The sequence below is a fragment of the Grammomys surdaster genome, unplaced genomic scaffold (genome assembly GCF_004785775.1).
Source record: "Grammomys surdaster isolate TR1022 unplaced genomic scaffold, NIH_TR_1.0 66, whole genome shotgun sequence".
NCBI lineage: Eukaryota > Metazoa > Chordata > Mammalia > Rodentia > Muridae > Grammomys > Grammomys surdaster.
Genome location: NW_021604568.1, coordinates 7,251,713 through 7,266,964, shown reverse-complemented (window position 1 = coordinate 7,266,964; position 15,252 = coordinate 7,251,713). Strand labels below are relative to the sequence as shown.

At 45.0% G+C, this 15,252-nt stretch overlaps 1 protein-coding gene across 1 annotated transcript in view; it reads right to left on the bottom strand.

Moving 5' to 3' along the window:
* LOC114628474 (thymosin beta-10-like) overlaps window positions 1-3,627 on the bottom strand; it is a 28,215-nt gene extending 24,588 nt beyond the window's left edge. The window contains exon 1 of the mRNA XM_028776368.1: window positions 3,545-3,627. The gene's annotated coding sequence lies outside the window, so the exon portion shown is untranslated. The remainder of the gene's footprint in view (window positions 1-3,544) is intronic.
* Window positions 3,628-15,252: the final 11,625 nt, after the last annotated feature.

Sequence of the window (15,252 nt, the reverse complement as noted above, 5' to 3'; positions counted from 1 at the left end):
ATAGTAAAAGAGACAGACGCACAAGTAGGTTATCCTAGTACTATGGACCATGGAACAGATAGTGTACAGAGTGTGCCTGACCATTATAATCAGGTAACATAAACCACTGAACATTTCTGCATGGGGAGGGAGTGTGGTCCTGGTTCCCAGAAAGTTGTAAAATGTGCACAGGGAGGCTACAGCATCAGTGTCAGCTTCTGTCGAGAGCTGAACGTCTGTGAACCTATTTCAGGAAATGCCTGAAGTTAAACTTCGCCATGAACTCCACCTGAGTCAGCTGTACCTCACTCTAGGGAGGAGGTTCTAAAATAGTAGTCTTCTTGGACCTCATACTTTAAAAAGAAGTTTTTTTGTTCTTCTACACAAATCAAGAGTGACAGGGAGAGAGAGAGAGAGAGAGAGAGAGAGAGAGAGAGAGAGAGAGAGAGAGAGAGAGAGAACTAATTCCCTATGGAGAGGAGAATTGGTGAGCTTGTTAATAGCAGGGTCTTGTACTTCATCAAAGGAGCACATAGGCTGTTAATTCTCAATATATGTCAAATTTACAGAGGCCAATAGCCAAAAATACCTACCATACTTTCTAGACTCTTTGACTAAGAACACAATTGTTTCTAATAGTTTCCCTACTCCTAATCCCTTCAGTATAGATGTATAAATTATATATACATATATATATATACATATATATGCACAGATATGTTTTTTCAATGAGCTCCATAATCTTGGCCATTCACTTATTCAACAAAAACTTCTGAGTTGGGAGGAATGGGATGAGGAACTGTGGGAGGGTGGACCGTGAGGTGGGCAATGACTGACTGTAAATAAAAATAAAAGTAATATAAAAAACTCTGAGTCGAGGATCTAGTGATCATCAAAACAGACTTGTTCTCCGGCCTGGGGAGTTGACAGTCCTGCTTGGGAAGCGAGCATTAATGAAGTGAGAATATCAACGCATATCTGGCATATGTGTAAACATCAAAGAATAAAATGTGCTATGAAAGCAAACAGAAGCTATGACGGATTCTAATTTAGAATTGAGTGGATCAGGGAATGCCAGTCTGAGCTGGTAAGAGCAGACTAGGAGAGGGGGAGAAAGGCAACGATCTGTTGGTGGCTCAAGCAAGAGGATTCGGGCTGGGAATGAAGTGCAGTGGTAGAGGGTTTGCCTAGCAAGATTCTGGGATTGGTCCCTAGCACTAGAATAAAAGGGAAAAGAAAAGAAGGAGAGAGAGGTTGATGAGGCTGATGAGATGGCTCAGTGGTTAAGAGCACTAACTGCTTTTCCAGAGGTCATGAGTTCAAATCCCAGCAACCACATGGTGGCTCACAACCATCTGCAATGATATCTGATGCCCTCTTATGGGGTGTCCGAAGACAGCTACAGTGTACTTACATATAATAAATAAATAAATAAATAAATAAATAAATAGTGAGCAGGGGAGGGGGCTGGAGGGAGCGGGGCCAGAGCAAGGGGGAGAAGGTAAGGGGGGAAACAAAAGAAGGGGAGAGGTGGAGAATAAAGGGGAAAAGGAAATGGGAGGGGAGGGGAGAAGAGAAAAGGGAAGAACCAAAAGAAACAGGAAAGTATGTGCATGTAAGTTAGTCATACGTGCATACATGCATGCATGCACACATAGCATACATGCCTCATGCATTTCTCAGCTCTCTCCATTGAGAGCCCCAGAAGCTGTAACACCCCAGTAGCAGCAAATACACCTGTGCCCAAATCTTTATTCCCATGACCATTTTTCCAATGAAAGAAACCAAGGACTTCCTGAAGAACTAGCTGACAAACTTGAAAATTTCTTGCAATGTCAGAAGGTAAAGGCAAGGTACAAAAAATAAAACAAGGAGTATAACAAAGGAACCCAGAGAAAATGCTTCCAGAGAAGAGCTCAACTCTGGTAGAGCATTTGTCTAGAGTGTGCAAGGCCCTAAGTTCAACAGCCAGCAATACACATGCAAACAGCTTTCAACAGAACTGGAAAAACTGAATATCCATGAGTCTGTGTGATACAAGTAACAATTAAGTCAATAAATTAGTGGTCGAGGAGAGATGAATCTCACATAGAGAAGAACTGACAGGGAGGACAACTGCATGTGATACATGCTTTGAATCTCCGAGCACACTCCAGAGGTGGAGTCAGAGGATCAAGAGTTCAAAGCCAGTCTCAGCTACACAGTGACTTTGAGATCAGTCTGAGCTGCATGAAATTGTGCCCACAGATAAGGCAAAATAACAACAAAAAAGGGTTATTCTTTTTAATAACACAAATATGATGAAGGATAACACAAGATTTAGGTTTTAGGCATCTCAATATTTACCATAACATTCTCCAATATTGCTGTGCTTGAAAAATATACACAATTGAAGGAAAAAGTACGTTGGTGTAACTAAAAGAATCCATCTTGCTTTTTCCTTTTTGTGCTGTGTTTTTCTTTTTTCTTTTTTACTATTTTCTTATGGGCCCTGATTATATATGCAAAGTTAAAAAAAATAAACTCCCACTGAGACATTTCTCTTCTGGTCATTATAGAAGGTGTCTTGCTATATGGGGGGGGTGTTTAAAATTTATATTCTCTGGGCTAGAGGGATGGCTCAGAGGTTAAGAGCACACACTGAGATGAGCTCTGTTCCCAACACACACATGGCAGCTCACAACTACCAGTAACTTCAGATTCAGGGGATCTTGCGCCCTCTTCTGGCCTCCACAGGCATGTACACTCACATGCACATATACCCCTGAGTTAGACATAGTTAAAAGTAAAATAAAGCTTTAAAAGGTATATTTCCTGTGCGTCAATAACTAGAGACACTCCCACTAACTCTGACTATGCATTTCCCAGGTTATCTCCCATGCAATCCTTTTTCAAGGGACAGGCTGAGAAGACCATTCCTCTGGGCTCTTTAGAGGGCCTGGGGGACCAAAGGCCAGCAGCCGTAATGGCTGCACAGGGACTACCAGTCTGGGCAGTGGCTTCACCCCCTTATGGCTCTCAGCATGGGCATAGGAATCTGTAAAAGAGTCAGACCCTTTGGGCCCAAGCCTTGGGAGCCTTAGCTGCAGACAGACTCCCAGGGAGCTGGAGCAGGGCAGAGGAGGCCCATGGTGATGTCACCTGGTCACTGGTGGGAGAGCCAATGAAACATGATTTCACAGGAGCGGCCTGGCTGTGTCCCCATTGAGCTAGTGGGAAGCCATGCAGTCACTTGATAGTTTCTGTTTCTTGAGGACAACCGCCCAGAGCATAGCATTGTTTTGCCTTTTAAATGATGAGCTTTCCGTTTTTAATGACTGCCCATCTTCCTCATTTGTTTAATGATCCATTAGATGTGCAGCACAGTTATCAGCTGCGGCCTCCACTCTTTGCATCCTTGGCTCATTTTCCCTGATTTTCTTGAACATTTCCTGACATACTCAAGTTCTCCACAGCCTCTCCAGTTATATCCCCACATTAAAGTCTCTCTTCACAGCATGCGATCTGGAGGCATGTGTGACCTGAAGTTTCACTGATGGAGAAAAGAAACCCACAATTGTCTTACCAATGCTCACTAAGACTTTTGTATCTTCTGTAGCTCAGGTACTTTATCAGTGTTATTAATGATATGATGGGATGATTCTGGTGATGTTTGATCGAGGGTCTAAGAACTATCCTGGCCGTGTGACGGCGCCGGTGTCCTGGGATCCTTGCCAAGTTGAATACCTATATATCGGAAGAATGTTCTGTCACTAAACTATCAGTCAATTTTATATTCTACTTCCTTCAATGTGTAGCTTTAGTATTCACATGTAGAAATGCTCCTCGGTTTACGGTGGGGTTACTCCAGATGAACCCTTTTGTGGTGGTGGGAACAAAAATGGCCTCCATTGGCTCACAATAAGTGGAGCTATTAGGAGGTGTGGCCTTGTTGGGGTGGGTGTGGCCTTGTTAGAGAAGAGCGTCACTGGGGGTGAGGTCCAGCCAGACCCGGTGTTACACTCTATCTGCTGCCTGCCGACCAAGCTGTAGAACTCTCAGCTACCTCTCCAGCTCCTTGTCTGCCTGCACACCACCATGCTTCCTGCCATGATGATAATGGACTAAACCTCAGAACTGTAAGCTAGCCCCAATAAAAGTTTTTCTAATAAGAGTTAGGATGGTCGTGGTGTCTCTTCACAGCAATAAAGTCCTAAGACACCACTGTAAGTTGGGCTAACCTAAGTTGGAATGTATGCCCTTCACTTAACCTACAGAGCACCATCGCTTAGCAGCACGGAACACTATATCTTGCTCAACATAATGATTGCATGGCTATCTGGCAATTGGAGCTCCTTGCAGTTGCTGCCCACATGTGAGACACCAACATGCCATGTGTCATTAACCTGGAAAAAAAAGATCAAAATTCAAAGTCTAGACCACGAGTGGTGGTAAACTTTTGTAATCCTAGCTTTAGAGGGTAGAATCAGGGCAACTGGAGATCAAAGCCATTCTCTGCTACTGTGTGAGTTTGAGACCAGCCTTGGTTACATAAGACCTTATCTCAAAAAGAAAAAATAGTTTCTGCTGAATCAAATCATTTTGCACCATCATAAAGTTTGTTTTTTTTTAAATCATTAAATCATCCTAAGTTAAGGATCATATTTTCCCTTCTAGCTTCTACTAGCACGTGTTGTCCAGGCCCTGCCCCTTGCTTCTATTCCGTTTAGCAAGCCCTCATATTTCAAGGCAAACCTCTCCATATGTTGATTCCCAAAATATAGAACACTAACCTTGAATGCACAGGCCTAGAGGGGCTGGAGGAAATCTGGGGAGTCAAGATTCATGAGGTGCCGTGTCTTCTGTCCCAGGATCTTATTCCTTCTCTGTTAGGACTGTAGATAAGAATTCTGTCTCCCCTGCCTTTTGGTACTCTGTCACCCTGGTTCAGGGTGTCCTCAGAAATTTGGGCTTTGTAGAAGAATCTCTTTTGTGACCAAAGGAACTTTGAGTCTATACACAGCCATAAATTGGTGATTCACCACCCTGAACCCTCTCGGCTTCTCTCCCATGCACTGTCGTTCCAATTCACTGTCCTAGAGTTTCCTGCACCTCCACCTCGGTGCCCAAGGCGCCGCCCTCATCCCCGCCACACCCACTTCCTCCAGCATCCTGTCTGCCAGCTTCAGGCAATCCCTTCGGATTCTCAGACGCTGAGACTTGCCCAGAAGGAAACACTGGGATGCATTCTCAGGAGCACCCCCCCCCTGCAAGGGAGTGGAGGAAGCCCAAAGAGGCGGAAGGAGACGATAACTGGAAGAGCCTCTGAAACGGAGGCTGAGCACTGAGTGCTCTGGTGATGCCACAAATTGGGACTACAATTGGGACACTGCTGTCAAACTCAGGACATAGTTATAGGTGAAGCACTTTCCTGGAGACAGTCTCAAATATTATCTATGTCTCTGAATGAAGATGTGAATAACATACCATAGTATCTGCTATACAGTTAAGGTATCTAGGTGCATCTCAGACCGAGAACTGGCTTTGGACATGGAAATACCAAACTCTCACTGAAAATGTCCTTAGTACAGTGGGCTGTTCAGTCACTCCAGGAGTCCAGCCTTAAAATATTGATATGTGCTACAAGTTTCCCTGGTAACGGTGAATATATGTTAGTAGATTCTACATTAGTAGCTGTGATATTGGAGTATCGGATGAAGAGTAAGGAGTGATTTCACTACAAAAGGCTATTAGATATCTGAGTATATCTGGTATTTCATCTCCAGTGAGTCATCCAACAGAAATATCAACATCTCTTAAGTCAGGTCCACAGCATAAAAACAGTAGACACTGTCCAAACAAGACTAGGATATGAACATAAAAGACCAAATTAGATAACTACTAACCAGTTGGTGTGGTGATGCATGCCTTTAATCCCAGCACTTTGGGAATAATCAGGCAGACCTCTGTGAGTTCCAGGCCATCCCCATCTACATAGTGAGCTCCAGGTCAGCCAGGGCTACACAGTGAGACTCTGTCTCAAGAAAGAAAGAAAGGAAGAAAGAAAAGAATAAAGGATGGAAAAAGGACAAAAGAGTTTATCAACCCAATGATGTCATAGCTACCTGGCAAAATACCGGGGAATTCTCAAAACATTGAAAAGCAGAAAGGACAGTAGATTAGACTCCCACATAATTCCACTGCTCTTTGAACAATTATTAAAATACTAATTTGTTAACTTATGTGTTTTGGTTCCCTGCTCGCTTATGTATGTCTGTATGTACAGACGCTCGTGGAGGCCAGAGTGCACTGGATTCCCTGGAACTGGAACTACAGGCAGTTGTGAGCCACCCGATGTGGATTCTGGGATCCAAACCTTGGTCCTTTACAAGAGCAGTAAGCTCACGTAACTAACTGAACCGTCTCTCCAGTTCCTGAACAATTATTTTTAATTAAAATTTGTTCTGTCATCCCTCACGCTGCCAGAATATAGAAAAATATGTCATTAAATAGCTTGTGATGGAGTTAGGGGACCAGGTCCACATCCACAGCATAACCAGCAAAGCACTGGAGTGTGTGAGGCTGGCAGCCGTAGGGATACTCGGGATGAGTGTCAGCCAGAGGGATGCCTGGGATGAGTGTCAGCCAGAGGGATGCTTGGGATGAGTGTCAGCCAGCATACCTAGAGTGGTCTCACTGGGAGCCCAGCTTGGTTTGGGCCTGGTAAAAATCTGCATATAGAGAAATATACACAAGAGAGTGTAGTCCCTAGGTAGGGGCCAGCCTGACTAGGTGTGTTCCCTTTGGTTCTGTAAAGTCTCCTGCTTTTAACAGTTGTCTCTCTCTCTCTCTCTCTCTCTCTCTCTCTCTCTCTCTCTCTCACACACACACACACACACACACACATACACACACACTTCCTAGTTTAATCATCAGGGACAGAGCAGCTGTTCCCCATCAGGCTAATATAACACTAAACACTACTGCAAATAATATCACCCCAGTCAATCTGTTCTTAAAGGTGTCGGCGTAATAGCAGTTCAATCTTCCCCGAGTGCTTTGTTAATTAAGTTCTGGAATGTGCTGTCTTTAGCACCATTTGGGAGTTAAATTGTTCTTTGATTGAAAGTGTCCTTGGGAGAAGCAAAATTTTATTCTGTTACCCAACTTGATGTTAAGGATTGGGACATCATGGCTATTTGAGCCTATGGGCACCTGTCAATCAGTAAAGAAAAATACTGGATGGTGCTACATGTCTTCTCTTGAATTATGCTACTATGAAAACTATCTACTTCTCTAAGTGACGGTAACACAAAATGTGTGGTCTTACACATTTAACAAGCTCAGTCTTTATTTCCTCTCAACTTAAAATGCAAGGCCAGGGGCTGGAGAAGTGGTTAAGAACCAGAGCTGCTCTTCCAGAGGACCAGAGTTCACATCCCAGCACCCACATCCAGTGGCTAACTACTGTTCAGCTCCAAGGGGGTCCTGTGCTTCTGATCTCTCCCTAAACTTCGCATCCCTACACAGGGGCAAACACACATACACATCATTAGAAATAATGAAGATAAATTAAGATTCAATTCAGCTACTAAGTATATAAACAGAAAACAAACTTTATTGAAACACAGTATCTTGCAGGGGAATGGGTCAGCAGCGGGGAACATCTCTTAAACCTGACTGTGTAACTTTGACTCTCCAGATTCACACAGTAAAAGGAGACAATTGGGTTCCATGAGTTGTTCTCTGACGTCCACGTGTGCACTGTGTCATGAGGCTGTCAAACACACATGCACACTCACCACACTGCTCACACGCAAGAGACAAACAAACAAATGCAATTTTAGAAAATTAAGGAAAACGTAATACAGGTTCAGACAAGAAATATTAAACAGCCTCGAGCCACACAAGGCCTCTACACATTTCCAGTGTGGTTTACCCTGTGAAGAGTAGCCATTCACTTGACTTCCAACAGTCAGGGCACCTCTGGGCAGCTTTGTACTTTATATAAGTAGAATCACGGAGTGTGCGTGGCTTCCTTACTTACCATTGCGCTTGTGAGATCTGGGAAATGATACTTTTAAAAACGCTCAGTATCAAGCACTATATACTCAATGTTGACATGTCCCATCAGTTACAGTTACCTTAAAATAGTCCGCATGTCCGTGCACAATTCATTTGCCCGACATTATAAGCTTTATGTCAGTGTCTTATGTAAAAAGAGAAATTCTGATTTCATTTTTGACATTTTTCTTAATCTCTTTATTCTGGCCTGTCTGTGATTATTAATCTCAGTTCTCCAGAGCTTAGTGTTTTTCCAGCTCCAAATACTTTCTAATATGTGCAGCAACATATTAGATAAATAAGTGTCAAGTGTTTCTCAGCTGGTGACTTCTTTATAGCTGGCAACCTTTAGTGACATGGGGGTGTGGCTGGCTCTGGCCCTGTGTGGCATCTGTCAGAAAAACCCTGCCTGACTTCATCAGAAAAGGGTGTGTACATGTAACCTCTGCCTTTGGTAAGATGCAGCCAGAGTCCAGGGCTTAAATGATCAGGCATAGTGTAAAACCCAGGTGACCAGTGTGTAAGTCTACATGCCACCATACCCAAGCCATGCTGTGGGATTGCATTGATGTTTCAGCATTGCTGTGGGATAACTGTTTTAAACTCTCTTTTTGTTAAAGTTGTACAGGTTTTTAGTCCTCATCTTAGAAATCTGAATGGTCACCACAGATCAAGTCGCTGCGGAATCTTCACTCCTCTGCTGTCACCAATCTCAGGTTGCTTCTGCCAGCCTCACCCTGGGCCTTTTCACACATCCCATCCCCCACCGACTGCCCATCCCCCCTCCCCCACCTCAACCCCCATCCCCTACCCCCCCACTGACCCCTACCCCATCCTCATCCTCCACTGACCCCCACACCCCCTACTGACCCCATCCCCACCCCCAACCCCCACTGACCCCGCCTTTCTTCATCCTGCTCTTGCCTCCTCTGCACTGGTTTCTAAACTCTCTTTTTATAGAGCTGTGTCTTGCAAGTCTGTGTTTGCGCTTCTTTTTCTTGGCATAACTCAAGGGATCCTAAACCATGCCAATGCTGATAATCTTGCCACCACCTTAGTGGCACACACACACAAATCTACACACAGAGATGACAGCCAGTGTGAGCTGGACATTTTGGCTAGTTTTTTTTTTTTTTTTTCATTTTTGTTTTCCAGGTTTTTGTCTTAGGGACTTTCGCTGCCCCGGGTTAAAGGACATTAATAACTATTTGTTTCTCTGATACAGACATCAGGTTCCTGGTCCAGACAATTATTGCATCATTCATGATGAAGGTGAATCCTCGAACCGTTGAGGAAGAAGAACCTAACACAAAAAGTTTCACTATGGTTTTCATCCCTGATGTTCTTTTCAACGCTTAAAATTGTGACATATCACGTACAACATACAACATTGCAGGCACATGCAGCCATGCCCAGCTTTTACGTAGGTGCCAGGGATTCGAACTCGGGTCCTCATGCTCGCGCATCTAGCATTGTTACCCTCTAAAGCCATCGCTCCATCCTCCAAAATGGACTTTAAGACAAGTCCCCTTGTTTGAGACTAAGCAGGGGACATCTCATACCCGGAAGAGTTAATATAGTAGGAAGATACAACACGTGACTGTGCACTGAACAACTAAGCTGCAAATATGAGAGGTGAAACTGAGGCACTCCTTACTAAATAGGCCAGGTGAAGAAGTGACAGGAGAGTTATTGTCCCCTGATCCCATGACTCAGGTCCCCACCCTGTGCTGCCAAGATACCATCTTTGTCCTTCACATTGTAATCATGTGTTTATGTGTTTGGCTCGTCTGAACCTTTATTCCTGCTATATGCCAAGCATTTAATGCTTTTCTTCCCCCCTGTATCCCCTGCACATACAGAACAGTTATTTTTGTAGCTCCTAAGTGATTGGCATCCCAGGCAGAAGGGGAGGAGAAAAGGCAGCTTGATATATTCTAGAAATCATATGCTCCAGGTGCCCGCAGCGTGTTTTCCCAACCCAGTTCACTGAAGGGCTGGTTTGAGGGTCCAGCTCTACCCACTCGGCTTCTCTCTCAGCTCTTCTCGGTGGCACTGACTTTGAGTCTCCTTACTGGATTTAAATCCAAACTTATTTAGCCAGACCTCCCTCGATACCTTGAGCTACGTCTCCTCAGATCAGCATTTGGAGACGCCAGCTACAGGTTGGCTCAGCCATGGGGCACTGTGGGAGGAGTCTAGAGGAGTCGTGGCCAGGCTGGGACAGACTGATGTGTAATGCAGAGAATGCCAGACTTTATTCTGCCATCCACATAAAGCCACTGGGAGATTTTAGACAATGGACTAAGTTGTGTAGTTTGCATTTTATAAAGAGAACTGTGTAGAGGATGAGACGGAGGGAGGCAGGATGGGCTGGAGGCGTGGGAGCTGGTTAGGGGGTGACGTCAGCAATCCAAGCAATCACTGTGAGAGCCCAGATGAAGACGATGACAACGAGAATGGGGAGAGAGCTTAGTTAGAGAACACACCTTAAAAGCGGGATTGATGGGTTTGTGACTAATTGCACCTCAAAGTGATAGAGGGTGAGGTGCCTTTGAAGTCTCCCAGTCTTCCGAGTTAGAAAATAGGCAGATGAGGTTGGCCTTCACCTTGGTAGGGAGGAGTGAGACAGAATGGGGGTGAGGAGCAGTCATGGGGGAAGACTGAGGTACCAGGAAAGTCCACTGGAAATTGGCATCTGGACTCAGGCAGAGCTGGGTGTAAGACGTTGAGAGGCACTGGAATATTGACTTGGTTGTGTCCTAGGCTTGAATGAGGCTTCCCTGTGTGCCTAGGGTGAGACAGGCTGGATCCTGTAAGAGATAAACGTAGACAAGAATAATGAAGAGACAAGGGGTTCTGAGGGAACCCAGAAAGGATGCAGTCTGGAGTCAAAAGTCAGGAGAGAACTCAATATCCAATGCTAAAAAAAAATAATAATAATAACTACAGTGGGGTCATGATGACAAGGAAAACAGCCTTCGCCCTTGAGAATTTCAATATAATTGCAGACTTTAGGAGAGTAATTGCAGTGCTGGGGTGTGGCTTAAAGTGAGTCCAATGGTGGTGGGACGAACTGGACCAACACCATCAGGAAGTGTGCATGAACAGTGTCCAGGAGTCCTTCAAGGAACTCAGCTCTGAAAGGAGGCTGTGAGCCACGAGGCAGAAATCAAAGGGTGAAGGTCTTCCGAGAAGCCATTTTTCCAAAGTGAATAAATACTGGAAAGAGGGGAGAGGGAGGGAAGGAGGGGAAGAGAAAGAGAAAAGGAGGGAGGAGGAGAGAGAGAGAAGAGAGAGGGGAAAAGAGGAAGGGAGAGAGAGGGAGAAAGAGAAGAGGAAGAAGGAGAGAGAAGAAGGGAGGGGGAAGAGGAAGGAGAGAGAGAAGGAAGAAGGAGGGAAAGAGATCTCAGAGCTCACAGGGCAAAATTATATAGGGGGTAGAACAGGCAACAGAGATGAGGACCACTGAAATAGGTCTCCAAATATCTTATTTTAACTCCTTGACCAAAACTCCTTTTAGGATCAATACCCCTAAAATATGATTTTCAGGATTGATGTAGTTCATTGGGTAGAGAACACTTTTTTGCATATTTCTGAAGTGTGCCAGATATGGCAGGCAGACCTGTGATTCATTTATCATTGTTGTTTTCCATTTATCTATTTAGGATAGGGAGGGGCATACATCCACGAGTCAAAGGTCAACTTCCCTTTGGATCCTGAAGATTGAACTCGGGTTGTCAGACTTGGCAAGGACCCTCAATGGCTCAGTTCTCATTTGCCTCAATATGTTAATTTGATAAACCATTGCCCTGATCAAAAGCAGCTCCTTCACATTGTTTCCGGGGCGTAAAGCTGGACATGTGTTCCAGTTTTCAGAACCCCGCTCACATCCTGACCTCACTGTCTTATGCAGCAAGGTTGTTGGGTTGTCTTGCCCACGAACCCATGTGGTTCACCCCCTACCAGCTTGTTTGGACTTGCTTTCTGCCTACCTCCTATTGCACAGTGGTCACACTCCCCCACTCTTTACTGTTCCTAAACCACGGAACTACGTTGCAGCTGTGCCCCCCAGACATCCATGCTTGTCTTGACTACTGCCTGGACTGATCTTTTCTGTTTTCTTTTTCTTCTTTTTCTTTTTTTCTCAAGAGAGAGGGCCTGGCTTTCCTGGAACTTGCTTTGTAGACCAGGCTGGCCTCTGCCTCCTCAGTGTTGGGAATAAAGGCCTGCCCCACCACACCTGGCTCATGACTTCTCCTTAGTACTTGGCACCGCTGACTCCTCAGCTCACGGTCTCAGCACCAGATCTCTGTCATCTAATCTGATGAGAACAGATGCTATACACAAGACACAAACATAGCGCTTCTCACGTCCGCCTAAGCAGTGACAGATGTTATTTTATTCATTTTCCTTTGTCCATTGTTTCTCTGTCCTCTCACAGAACAGAATCTCCACAAGGACCCATCTCATCATCCCCACACATCTTGTCTCCCCTCCTTCCCTGTATTCAGGATACTGTTTGACAGGAGCTTTGGAAATACATTTCATCAATAAAGGAATGGTCAGGTCCTCCATTTTTTTTAAAAAACCCATTTTGAATTCCACGGTCCTCAGTGAATAAAAGAATAGTTCATCTGTACTACGCTTACTTTGTTCTGGCTGTTACTATACTATATTATTTCACTTAATGGTAGCTGTTACTATACTGCATTATCTCATTTAATAAGCCCCTCCATTAACCTCCCATGACTCATAGAGTGGCTATAACCCAAGCCACACACTGCTGGCCTCTTGCTTGTTTTGTTGGTTTTTTCTTTATGATTTTTTTTCAGTGCTGGGTATTGAACCAGAACCGTGCACATGCTAGACACTAGCAGCTAGAGAAACGGTCTACTGCTGAGTTACACCCTAGCCCCTGTTTATTATTTAATTGATCACAGGCATCCTTCTTTCACCCCAGTGACATCTTAGTTTTCCTACACACACACAGAGCTCAGAGGATACTGGGGAACTGAAGATTCCCCTGGGCAAGTTGTCTTTATTATATCAAAGCTAAACACAGCTTGACTTTAGTTAAAACAGTGAAAACAGATTAGACTCAGTAACCACCGACAAGAAGAAAAAGTGGGGTTCAGTCACTGGGGATTTTTAAAAGAGAAAATGAGGGAGTAGGGACCGTGGAATGGAGCCAGGGCTTGAGCAGTCAGAGAAGTGAGAAACCGAGGAAGCATGAAGGGAGTTTAGCCCCCGTGAAACTAATCTAAGTTTTTTTTTAACTGTTGCCTATGGTATTCAGGCTCCACCCCTCCCCCAGGCACTGGGGGATGGCTCCCCAGGGTTGGGTGTCAACTAAAGCAAACAATTCTGTAGTCTAGCGTTCTCTTGGGCATTTCAAGGGGAACCAGGTACAAGAATGTACCTAGCTGCTGTTATAAACTAAGTCAGTGTTTGCTCTGATCTTTACAGATCAAGCTTGCCTTGTTGAGGGTCGAGGAGCCTGAATAAGGTCTGATCAAGAAGAAAATCTTGAGCAGTTACAAGCTTCAAAAAGAAAAATCACTGGCAGGTAGAAGAAACCTGTTCTATTTGTAAAGATGGAAATCACAAAGCATACTCATCTGAGCTTTGAGGTGTGTGAGACATACAGTCCAAGCTCACGGTTTTCCAAAGAATTTGCTAGAATCTTAGCTTTCAGGAAAGAATGATATGATCTGTCGAAAACAAAAAAGTCTATAAAACTTGTTATTTTGCACCAAGTTGCCGAAAGAATAGGCTTAGCACTGACTTTTCGGGCTTTTAGCCTTGAATGTTGTAGGGTGCTGTGCTGGTCCTGTGGGGTTGATGATTTCAGGATCGTCCAGGAAGGCCTGGGGGTCTGGGAGCTCTACAGACGGGAGGCTGAGATCTTTCCACTCAAAAGCAGGCTCTCAAAAAGAATCAAGGTATTTTAAAGTCTGAAATACCTTAAGCACATGTGGTTTTAGTTATGTATTTTATTGAGTAAAGGTCTTACATAGCCCTCCTTGTTGGAATCCTGTCTCCAGGACTAATACATAACCCACCCCGAACCCCTCAGCGTGGTTCTGCAATCTGGAATTCTACATCTCACCCTCAACTTCACCTCCTCCTCAGGTCTGGGGCTCAGATCAAAAGAGTCCTCCATCACTGTAAAAGATGACATCAGGGGAGTCGGCTCCTATTTATAACACAAGGCGTGGCCCTCCCCCAGGTTGGCAGTAAACCCGGAGTCCTAGCGCTCTTACCTAGCACTCTGAGAGCCCTGAGAGTCATTTCTGAAAATGCCTCAACTTCCGAGGACATCGGAGGCTGGTTTCCTTGGGCTCCACCCCAGAGCAGATGTGTGCAGTCCTGAGAATGTCACCTAACCTGTCTGTCTCTACTTGACAGGTGAACTGGAAGCATCTGTCCTACTATGTTTCCTTGGGGAGAATCTCTTCTATTAGAGAGGGCTTTGGCTTACACAAATCTTAAACTCCACAGGCCCAGCCGGTTTGTGTCCTAGAGTGTGGGAGACACAGTTTTTCAGCTCCTTCTGTGGCCAGGGAGGTAACTGGAAGCCATGGTTCTAATGACACCCAGTTTCCATTCCAGCCCTTTTGGGCGTCCTGCCTCTTTTGCCGCTGGAGCGAGTGACCTAGCCTCTCCTAGTGGTGTCACAGTCCCTGTGAGTAGGGAAGAACTTCTTTATTTATATGGGTGGGAACGCTGGAGACAGGACTCCAACAAGATGGCCGTGGTTTACAAAACGGCCAGTCTCTCAAGAGTTAAATGTACAACATCTCGGACTGTACCTCAAGGAAGGGGAACGGAAACAAAGTGTATTCTGGTCTTGTAGGGGTGGTTTCCGTTAGAGACAAGACCTCACACTCACTCGGGGCCTCGGGTTTAGATCGGAACATCTGCAAGCGAGACTACAGCATCCCTGTAGCCTGTCAGCTGTGATGAAACAGTAAAATACTCCCTTGCCTAATTCTGTTGTTTGTTGGTTTAATAAATCAAGGCAACCCCTAATTTTAAAGAAGAAAATTAAGTTTGATCCCATTCCAATTTCCTGGAACCGTCTGAGGGGATCCGAGTGACAAACGTGACGTGGAAGGCGGGATTTGAGCAACAGGAATTCCGGGGCTGGCTCGGGAATCTCCGAGATTAGCCGAGACCCCGAAGAGCCTGCGCAGGGTGCGGACCCGGAAGACAACGTGGGCGGAG